Genomic DNA, 11,479 nt, shown 5'->3' with positions numbered 1-11,479 from the left:
CTCCCTGGGAAAGCAGCTCGAGCGATGCTGGGGCCGTATCAGATCCACATGCTAAGGGCAGGGGAGGGGAAATGCAAGGTCAATCTGCTCCTGGGCTGTGAAACGATTGCAGGGCACCAGGAGAACAAGAAGCGCTGATCTGTGGAGCACTGACCCCTCCACCATGTTGTGGAAGGGAGATTTCTGCACCAAGGGATGGTGCTCGTGCCTCTGGAGAGTGGAGACCCACCGCCCCTTCCCTGCCCCTGGGATCGAGCCTCGTCTGGGCCACCAGCCTGAGCAGCTTTCATCTGCTGACAGATCTCGGGTCTCCTCCATTTCAGGGGAGTCTGCAGCAGCACACAGGCCTGGGTTACCTGTACCTTCATCAGTCAGAGGCCACTGGGGAATCTAATTTCCCCATCAAATGCACCAGCCCCTTCTCGGGTACAGAGGCCTCATGAGGACATGAAGAAAGGGCAGTGAACATGGACTGCTGGGATATGAAGTTATTTTGGCAGCATGACAAGCCCCAAGCAAGGTAAAGCCTCTCTGTGCAGGGGCTGCACCCGCGCAGGGAGGAAGATCATGGTCTCGGCCCGGAAGCTGCCCACCCTGTTACCTGTCAGCTCTGTGTTCCTGAGGGAGCCCTGGCACCCAGCTTGATGGGTTTATAAAGGAACTTTTCTCCCCTCTCCCCTCCCACCTCATCTAACCAAAACTAAGCAGAAGGAAAGTTTAATAGGAATCTCGGGCCGTACATTTCCCGGTCCCACTATGGGAGGCCTATTTAAACTTGATTCAGGAAAACTCGGTTGCTGGGTTGGGGAATGCTGAGGCAAGAGACTGAGTCAGAGCGGGTACGGGCGACACTTGAACAATGGTTGAGGGTTCATCACAGCGTCCAGCCAAGGGGCCCCGACCACAAATGCTGTCATACTTTTCCCGGGATGACTGGTGGAAGTCCTCCCCACAATGTTTATGAACACGTCAAATAATCAATCCCTTTAAGTCTGTTCAAAGATGACATCAAGATCTGAAAGTCATTCTGAGCTGAAGCTTATTCACAAGAGGTAAAATACACAACACTTATGCTGACTTCACAGTGCAAGCATAGCTAGGCCATCTGAGAAGCCCATCCAGTACATCTTCTATATTCATCATAATTTCAAGCTGGCTCCTAGGAGTCTGGTTACTCCTTAAAACTTTATGTTTTTTGTGGTTGTGAATCAGTTTCTTGAGATGTTCCAAACCAGATAACCCCTCGTCACTGAAAAAGGCAATTCATTTAAATTGAAACTGTTTATACAACAGGATTTTCCCCTGTCAATTATGGCTTGGGGCCTTCTTGATTTACACAAAGGAATGCTTTGAAGATGGTGAACTAAGGGTATAAGAAAGCTGTAAAGCAGAAAACAGTGTGCTTCAGGAGAGAGAAATCTCTCTGAAACCATCTTTCTGTTGCCTGTTTAACCTTCGAGGATTGTGCTGGGAACTTTGCCTGTCAACAAAACACCCGAGTGCCTTGGAAGGGGAGATCCCAGCTCTCACTCTCTCTTTCTCTTTTTCTCTCTAGGCATAGCTTTCTGAACCTGAATTTTACTAGTTAAGCTTGAGCTAGGTTTCCCCAAATACACAATTAAACCTGGGTAATATTGTAATTGTTTTGTTTGTTTTTGTCACGGCACGGGGTCCTGCAGGATGGCCGTGATCTCTCCAAGGCCCCCTTCCAATGCCAAGTTGGCCCAAAGGGCACCCTCACTTCTTGCCCGCCATGTCGTTGATGGAGAATAAATATATCGGAGGCTGCCTTACATCCTCTTGGACACGGTTTGCTCTAATACCGGCTGCCTTACGTCCTCTTGGACACGGTTTGCTCTAATACCTGACCCCATGGACTCCCAGACCTCTTGTGGGTCTCGCTCTGTAATGGGTGCTTCAGGGGCACCCTAGCCTTATGGGCTATGCATGGCTCCAACCACCCCTTTACCACGCCCCAAGCCTCGCAGATGGAGTTGACGTTGTTCAGTCAGGGCCTTGTTATAATTTGGCCCCCTTGTCCTCTCTGGGCCCTGCGTGACCCTGTCTTGCTCTGCGCCCTCTCTGGCATTCGCCAATGCTGCCCCCTCTCCTGGGGTTCCTCACTACCCCCTCTCTGGGGCTTCTCACAGTAATGTTGCCCCCCGCCCTGGAGCTTCTCACAATGCTGCCCCCCTCTCTGGGGCTGGGGTCAGTGCACCCCAAATGCCATGCCCTCACTGGCGCTGGGGTCCTCACTTTGCAGTGGGTCCCCTATGAGGCCTCCTCCAACCCCTAATAGCCTCACTCAAACCACCTGTATTTAAGCAGCAACAAAACCCAAGCCCTGGGCTGTAACACAAATTAAGCCGCCCTGCTAAAACATCATTCAAGCCTACCAGGGAATACTCCATCCCTCAGCAGTGTCAGACGCTGCTCCTGCAGTCAAGCATCCCCTCTCTTCCCTGAGAGAGCTCCTGCCCCCTTGGCTGCTGGCAGGGAACTCCCTGCCTGACTTCAGCCCTGAGGTTTATATGTGACAGGCCCTGCCCCCTTCAGTCAGCTGACCACTAGCAGGTGTGGGTCATTAACTATTCTAGTTGCCCTGGTGACAAACAGCTGGGCTCCTTACTCACTGCTAGGGCTCTTTCTCTAGCAGTTTCCCCATTTTATAGGAGCAGAGCACCAAAGTGCTCTGCAACAGTTTTCTAGGGCTGTGTGAGACTTTGGACAGAGCTTCAGATCCAGAGAAGCTTCAGATGCTTCGGGGTCCGAAGCAGCACATTCGAGTTGAAGTGAAGGCCTCGTTAGGCTTCCCAACACTGCAGGGATGGTGGCCCCTGCTGCGGCCACGAAGCCTGCCAGCTGTCGAGGAGATCGGTGCAGGGGGGGTCTGGGGCCCTGCACCCCTAGTTGCTGACAGACAAAACTCATGCCACGGGTGCTTGTGGGAATGACTGTATCTGTCTTGAGGTGTGGGAAACACTACTGCAGGCCTGGCTGCAAAGCTGTTGTGTAATCGGTTACCGATCAATCATGATTCACACAGGGACCAGCACAATACACAGGACCTAGCTAATGTTGCCAGTTAATTGCCATCTGTTTGCACCTGCAAAACCGGACTAAGGAGAGGACAGAATCAACACAGACAATCAGCTGCTCCAAAACAGAGACAGGCAGTCCCACAAGCACCCATGGCACGAGCTTTGCCTGTCAGCAACTAGGGGTGCAGGGCCCCAGACCCCCCTGCACCAATATCCTCCACAGCTAGAAGGTGTCATGGCCACAACAGGGGTCACTATCCCTGCAGCTGTCACCCCGCTGCGCCTCAACACGCACAGTGTCACCCATGGCACGAGTTTTGCTTGTCCACAGGTTGGGGTACAGTTGCCCCCAAACCCCTGCACCGATCTTCTTGACACTTGGCAGGCTTTGTGGCCTCAGTAAGAGCCACCACCCCTGCAGTTTTGACCCCACTGTGTTGTAACACATAGACATGACAGCAGTTATCCTTTCAAGAATTTGGGGTACAGTTTCCCCAAAACCCCTTCACTGATCTTCTTGAAACTTGGTAGACTTCATGCTCCCAGCAGACGCTACTACTCTGGCAAGATACATCCAAATAAAAAAAACAACAACAAAGTTATAGATATTTCATTGATTCTCCATTATACCCTATGGCCGGATCTCCGAGGTGGCTCTGAAGCTTCAGCCAGATCGAGGCAGAAACCCTGGCATCTGAAGCAACTGGATCTGAAGCTGGATTGGATCGCTCCATGACAACCACGTCCTGGACTGTACAACCTCCAATAGCTGCCTCAGGACTTCCAAGTCGAGCTTTTCCTCCTGGTGTGGTGGTCTGTAACAGACCCCCCACCAGGTCCCTTTCCCCTTGACTTCCATGTATCCTAACCCACAATGCCTCAACTTTCTCCACTTCTAATCCCATTTGGATTAGGGTAGTTGTATAATGCTCCTTAACATAGAGAGCAACCCCGCTCCCCCTTTCCTCCCTTCTCTGTCCCTTCTGTACAACCTGTAGCCCTCAATGTGCACCGCCCAGTCATGGGTAGGGTAGGGTCCACCAGGTTTCCATTGGCCCCACTAAATCAAAGTTATTGTCTGCAAGCAGAAGTGTGAGTTTTTCCTGCTTGTTCCCCATGCCCCTAGCATTAGTATAGAGGCACCTGAGGCCTCCAAATGGTGCCTTTGGTGCCCCTTCTGCCCACACGCCCCCGTCCCTGGACTGATGCCCAAAGGGCCCCTTGGTTCTTACCTGGGGTGTACTGCTGTGTGTCTCGCAATTTGTAGATTCTAGACTCTCTCCATCTCCTGCCTCCCCGTCCCATGTTGAACTTAGTTTAAAGCCCGACGTAGGAGATTGGAAGGGACCTCAGCACATTTCATAGATTTCATAGACATTAGGGCTGGAAGGGATCTTGGGAGATCATTGAGTCTGACCCCCTGCCCCAGGCAGGAAAGAGAGCCGGGGTCAGACAACCCCAGCCTGGTGCTTGTCCTGTCTCCTCTTAAAGACCCCCAGGATAGAGGAGATACCACCTCCCTTGGAGCCCGTTCCACATTCTGGCAACCCTCAACGAGAAGAAGCTCTTCCTGACGTCTAATCTGAATCTGCTTCCCAGCAGTTTGTGGCTGTTATTTCTAGTTACTCCAAGGGGTGCCCTGATGAACAGAACATCTCCTATCCCATGCTGCCTCCCCACCCCGCTCCCCACTATAAATTTGTAGGCAGCCACAAGATCACTTCTCAGCATTATCCCTTCTCTTGTGCAGGCTGAAGACATCCAGGTCCCTTAGTCTCTCCTCATAGGGCTTGTCCTGTAAGCCGCTAACCATACGAGTGGCCTCTGGACACTCTCAAGGTTGTCCACATCACTTCTGAAGTGTGGTGCCCAGAACTGGACTCAGTACTCCAACCGTGGCCTGACCAGCACTGCATAGAGGGGCAACATCACCTCCCAGGACCTGTTTGGATGGGAAGAGCTCTATTGTGGCTCCACTTGATTTTGAACTGAAATGTAGGATTTAATGTCCAGCGTGCTTTGAACTTCCCTCTCATTCTCTCCCCTTCTCTTCCTGCTCAATGCATTTCTCCATGGACAGCTCACCTTTTTCTGCAGACTGAAATAGAATTAAGGTATTAATATGGGGTTTCTTTTTCTTGCACTATCCATTTTCCCTGCGGGGCAAGGCATGGGGCAAAGGCTGCACCTTTGTTCATCTTTGTATCTGCAGCATGCTCTCCATGCTGTGGAAATAATCTAGAGGAGTAAGTCTGAGCCGGGGTGATTGGGAACTCTGGGGTGCTGTGACCTGTTTGTTTATGCTGCCACACAATATTAGCCCTGCTACTTGTCTGTGTATTTGCATATGAATCATAAGATAAATGCTGAAGGTTAAAAAAGGAATTGGTAATGTAAAAAATATGGTGACTTATTCTGCCATCTTTATTTTGGAAGATTTGTTTTATTAATTGATTGATTGATTTACTAGCGAAGTCCCCATAAAGAATGACAGGAGGATGGTGGTGACGGAGCACCACTACCCACTGCTCTACATTGCCACTGCTCCGTGTCTGGCCATGCACAACCCCCTTACACACACACACAGACTTGCCCCTTACAGGCTCCCACTCCCGCACTCTCGATCACACAGAGGCAGCCCCCCCACCCTCCTGTGTAACCCTAAAGATGCCTGGTGCATCACGTCTCTGCGGGCGGGGGCAGGGGGAGAAGAGGTGGGCTGGTACTGGGAGTGATAGCTCAGCTGCAGGGGGGGCTGGCTAACATGAATTTTTAGAGGCTCTCACCCCCAAAGCCATCCCAGTGCCACCAGCCCAGCCCCAACTGCTCCCCCTCAGCAGGTGGGGCATGGCTCTCCCAGCCTGGCCCCAGCCTTGCCCCCCCTGCCCCCAGCCCCATGGCGCGGATACTTACAGCTCCCAGGGAAGCAAATGTAAAAGCTGCAGTTTTAAACTTGGCGCAAAAAATGGGCGGGAGATTAAAACTGCAGCTTTCCCTTCCCTGCTGGGGAGGATCTTCGGTCCTGAATTGGAAAGAGCCCCTGAGGTCCTGCCCAGTCCCTTCACTAATCTTCTTCTTGTGTTGTGGGGAGCACTGCCACAGTGACCCCTGCTCCCTGCCGACTGCTGTCGGGGGCACAGTGGGTCCCTCGTCTCTACCTCCTCCCCTGAGCAGTGGTGCAAATTGTGCCTGCACCCGCACTCTCAGTGGTGCGTGCGCAGCTGGCCCAGAGTGTTACAGACAGACAGACGCAACGATACAAGGCTGTTATGATAAAAGAATTTTTTACCCCATTGAGATACAGGAAAGTTAGAGTCAAGCATCTTCCTCAGGAACTATCTGAGGCCCCTAAGGTAGGCCAAATAGTCACTTGAACCACAGCTGCACTGGCTGGGAATTAAACCCAGGTCCCCTGCATGGCAAGCAGGAATTCTGCCATTGAACCACCAGTGCTGGATGTGACCAGCTTCTTGTGGTGGCCTTGGAAAAGAAAAGATAATGGTGACTCTTTCCTCCACCCCAGGTCACTCCAAGGAGAAACAAGCCAAAGATTTTGGGTGCTTTTCAATCTCATGGTCGAAAGCTGATCGCTTTTTTAATTTAAATTTTTACGTGTTCCAAGACAAATCAGCCAAATCAGTTTCAAATCTGCAAGTCAGTCAAGAACCATAATTGGCCCTACTAGCAGCTGTGGCAGAAAGCCACCTTTTTTTCTCAGAATTGCCCAGACCGTGACAGACTACTGCAGATCTTGCGAGACGTGCCAGCAGATGGGCAAAAGTGGGGACAAGAGAAAGGCTCCCCTACAGCCCCTCCCTATCATTGATCAACCCTTCCAAAGAGTGGGGATAGACATTGCGGGCCCTCTGAGGCATAAGACTCATAGAGGGAAGAAATACATCCTGACTCTAGTGGATTTCACAACTCGGTACCTGGAGGCCATTGCCTTGACCTCCACCGAGGCACTTGTAGTTGCTGATGTGAGCGGCCCGTGACAACGTGGGAGGAGGACGATGACCTGCCCGATGCCATTGACGACTGCAAGATCTTCGATCTCATCTGCTCCATCAACGACGCCGAGCACCCGCTCACGCTGGAGGAGCTCAATGTGGTGGAGCAGGTGCGGGTGAAGGTGAATGATGCTGAAAGCACAGTTGCAGTGGAGTTTACTCCCACAATTCCTCACTGTAGTATGGCAACATTAATTGGCTTGTCAATAAAAGTAAAGTTGATCACATCGCTACCTGAAAGGTTTAAGGTTGATGTTCACATAACGCCAGGAACACACATCTCTGAGCATGCAGTAAACAAACAGCTTGCTGACAAAGAGCGAGTAGCTGCTGCTTTGGAGAATTCTCATTTGTAAGGAAGTGGTGAACCAGTGTTTAGCTGCTCGATCTTAACTGCCTGATAAGAAGCTCTGCTTTTCTGATATGGTGGGCTAACTGTGTAAATAAACAGTGCTGCTAGTATTCAGTTGGATATGTATCTATAAGCAAAATAAAGCCCTAACCAAGACTTTCTTCCAGCTGGGTTTTCCCTCCGAGATCCTGACGGACCAGGGAGGGAACTTCCTGTTGGAGGTGATGAAGTACCTGTGGGAGTGCTGTGGGGTGAAACACCTCAAGACCACAGCCTACCACCCTCAGACAAATGGGCTCATAAAAAGGTTCAATGGGACCTTGAAAGGTACGCTAAAGGCCTATGTGGACTCTAACCCCAATGACTGGGATGAGAAACTGCCGTATTTGCTCTTTGCCTCCCGGGAGGTGCCCCAGGAGTCCACTGGGTTCTCGCCCTTCGAGTTGATGTTTGGGAGGTGAGTTAGAGGTGCTCTCGATTTGGTAAGAGAAGAGTGGGAAGGGAAAATCTCTTCCACCAAGACCTCTGTGGTAGAATACGCGCTCAGCTTTCGTCAGAAGCTAGCTGACATGATGAAGGTGGCACAAGACTCCCTGGGACAGGCCCAGGAGAAGCAAAGGTCCTGGTATGATGAAAAGGCCCGCTTACGTAACTTTGAGTGAGGTGATAAGGTCATGGTTTTCCTGCCACTAAAGACAGACTAGCTGCAAGCAGCTTGGGAAAGTCCTCATGTCATCCTAGACAAGCTGGACAATGTGACCTATGTAGTGGCCAGGAGTGGGAAAAAGCCTAAGACCATTCATGTGAACATGCTGAAAAGCTCTGCTGCTCTGAATTCCTGTCTGTCTCATGTAATGAGCAGATGTGGTAAAATAAGGATTTGTAACATGATGAAAGTTATGATGACAGGTCTTTCTGTGCCAGATTTTTGTGTTTTTTTACAGGCTAGCACTGAACTGCAGCATTCTTTTTTTTTTTTAGTTCAGCTTCTGACAAGAGCACATGAAAAGCATATCAAAGGCTATGATAAATCCACTAAAATGCTGGACACGGGCAGCCATTGCCCTATCCAGTCCAGACCTTACCCCATTAACGAGAAGGTGAAGCAAGAAATAATGTGAGAGATCACAGAGATGAAAGGGTTAGGAGTAATCCGGCCTTCAATGAGTCCCTGAGCCAGCCCGGTGGTACTCGTCCGGAAGCAGGACGGGACCATCCTGTTCTGTGTGGACTACAGGAAACTGAATGCTATTGCCACCCCTGATGTTTACCCTATGCCCAAGATGGACACGTTGCTGGATCGCCTGGGCCCAGCCAAGGTCATCTCTACTCTCAATCTGTCCAAAGGATTCTGGCAAATGGCACTGGATCCGGATGCCATAGCCAAGTCTGCCTTTACTACACCCATGGGACTATAGGAGTTTACAGTTTTACCTTTCGGTATGCGCAACTCTCCTGCATCTTTTCAAAGACTGATTAATAACCTCTTACAAGGGTGTGAGCAGTTTGCCATGGCTTACAATGATGACATCGTCATCTTCAGTCAGGACTTTGAATCGCACCTGATTCATCTGACCACCGTGTCAGGCAAGATCAAGCAAGCTGGTCTTACTGTGAAGTCCAAAAAGTGCCAGTGGGCACTATCTGAAGTGGTATATTTGGGACATCATGTGGGTGAAGATCGTATTGCTCCCTTGTGGGACAAAATCGAGGCCATCAAAGACTGGCCGCCTCCTCAAACCAAGAAGCAAGTCGGAGCCTTCCTTGGCCTGACTGGATATTACAGGCGGTTTGTCCCTGGATTTGGGGCAACAGCAGCTCCCCTACATGAGCTGACCAAGAAGGGCAGCCCTGATCCAGTGGTCTGGAAGCAGGGGTGCCAGGAAGCATTTGACAGCCTAAAGGCTGCCCTGATCAAACAACCGATCCTGAAGGCACCGCTCCATGATAAGCCCTTCTACAAAGCCACTGATGCCTCCGACTCAGGACTAGGAGCTGTACTCCTACAAGAGCACCAGGAGACACGGCACCTCATGGTGTACTTAAACTGGAAGTTAATCCCTTGGGAGCAGAACCTGTCATCCATTGAGAAGGAGTGTTTGGCAATCACCTGGGTGCTGAACAAGCTGAGGCCCTATTTGTGGAGGCAGCAGTTCACCGTCCTGTCGGACCATGCCCCACTGCCGTGGTTGCAGACAATGCAAAACACCAACACCAAGCTTCAACAATGGGCCTGGCAGCTTCAGGAGTTCAACTTCACTGTCGAACACATCAAGGAAAGGCAGAATGTGATAGCGGATGCCCTGTCACGAAAAGACTCTGGGTAGTGGGTCGGACGGACTAAGACCCACCTGACCGACCTCTGGTGTGGGAGTTCCTTAACATGCTTTCATGTTCTATGTGTATTATTGTTATGGCCCATATTACGTGTTGTATAATCTCTCTTTAGGTGTGAAAGGTGACCCTTCCAAATGAAACACGCTCGTACCCACAGCTCTGTAAAGCTAAGGTGTCCAAGATTTTAAGGGGGAGGGGGGAAGTGTGGCAGAAAGCCACCTTTGTTTCTCCAAAAAAACCTCTGCTCTGTGACAATTGTGATTAGGATGGGCCCAGCCGAGGATACATACCTTTACCCTATCTCTTTGGGTAACCTGAGCTGAATACATTCCTGAGGGAGGGGGGAAACCTGCTCCCTCTGCCTCCGTGACTGCATCACATACCTGGGTGAGGGGCTTCCTTCCTGCTGGGCTAGAGTCTGCCCGGCAACTAGTGATGTATTTCAAACTGGTTGGCTGACAGCCAACAGGTGCTGGCTTCCATTGGACCAGGTAAATGAGGTCACAAGGGCCATATAAGTTAAGGACTGCCCAGGAGGAGGGGGCCGGAGCCATGAGGGATTCTCAGGAACAAAGAAGAGCTGGACCATCTGAAACTTGCTCTCTCTCAAAAGTCATGATCAAGGAGCTACTTGCCTCCAGAAGGAATCTCCAGCAGCCTCTGGATGATACTTGTGAGTAAGCTACCTGAGATCCACTTGATATGTATCTTGCAGTAACTCAGATGCGAGATCAAAGGCTACCCAGCCAGAGGAGTTTGCTGTATGGGGTTTCTCTGATATTGCTCTACACTGTACCCTATTCTAACCCGACCCTCTGTAACCAATAAAGTTCTTCTTTGTGACTGGTGTAGTAGACTTATGGAGGGGGGGGTTTAATTATGCCCAGGAGGCCCCTTGGGTCTGCAGACTAAGGGAGAGTATCTTTTTTGGCCCCCGACTTGGGGAAGTGCCCCAAGTTCTTGTATTGGGTCAACTACCCGTAGGACTATTAGGCCTGTGTTTCCCTGAGGACACAGGCCCCAGACAGTCCCTTCTCGGGGTGGTGGCAGTACACGTTACCCCTGGACTCTGCAGTGGGTCTCGAAAGGGGGTCTGCCAGGGCTTAGGCGCCCCTGGAGAGACACGTGTAGTCTGGAAGGTGGACGGGCATGGTGAGGTCAGAGGCTCAATGCAGAACCTCCCCCTACTGGCCCACCACACCAGCAAACATCCTCCACCCCCATTTGGGGCTTCAGATGTCCCCAAAACCTTTGGCTGGCATCCTAGTTGCAGGCCCAAACCCAGAGGTTTTAGGTTTGGATGCCACCAAGCTTTGCTTCCCCATATCCATAAGGCCCCAGGAGCAAGCCAGGGAGGAGTCTCCCAGTTCCATAAGGTGGGCATAAAGCCCAGGTTAACTATGCCTTACCTACACAGGTACTATCCCATTCCAGTAAAGCAGTCTTCCCTGGGCATGACTAGGAAGCCACTGTGGTGATCATGATATATCCCCTAGGTAAGCACACGCTACACTTTACCTGAGCCAACAGGAGGCCGAGAAGCAGTTTGCCTCCTCTCCGTGTCTCCATGCAGCCAGTTCCTATGCAGACTTCCATGCGTAGACCCTGAGATGGTGCAGAGTCACTTGGAGGAACTGGATGCCTTTAAATCGGGAGGCCAGGAAGAGCTCCATCCGAGGGTGCTGAAGGCACTGGCCAACATCATTGCACAGCCACTGGCAGGAAAATTTGAACCCTGT

The 11,479-nt window shown here is 51.1% G+C and overlaps 1 non-coding gene and 1 pseudogene across 1 annotated transcript; one reads left to right on the top strand and one right to left on the bottom strand.

The window, feature by feature from the left end:
* Positions 1 to 6,310: 6,310 nt before the first annotated feature.
* Positions 6,311 to 7,444, top strand: LOC112548711 (annotated as a pseudogene).
* On the bottom strand, positions 6,424 to 6,494 carry TRNAG-GCC. The gene has a single exon. It is a non-coding gene; the product is annotated as a tRNA-Gly (tRNA).
* Positions 7,445 to 11,479: the final 4,035 nt, after the last annotated feature.

This window comes from Alligator sinensis, unplaced genomic scaffold (genome assembly GCF_000455745.1).
Source record: "Alligator sinensis unplaced genomic scaffold, ASM45574v1 scaffold1490_1, whole genome shotgun sequence".
NCBI classification, from domain to species: Eukaryota; Metazoa; Chordata; order Crocodylia; family Alligatoridae; genus Alligator; species Alligator sinensis.
Note: the sequence above shows the minus strand (reverse complement) of the source record. Positions and strands in the feature narration are given on the sequence as shown.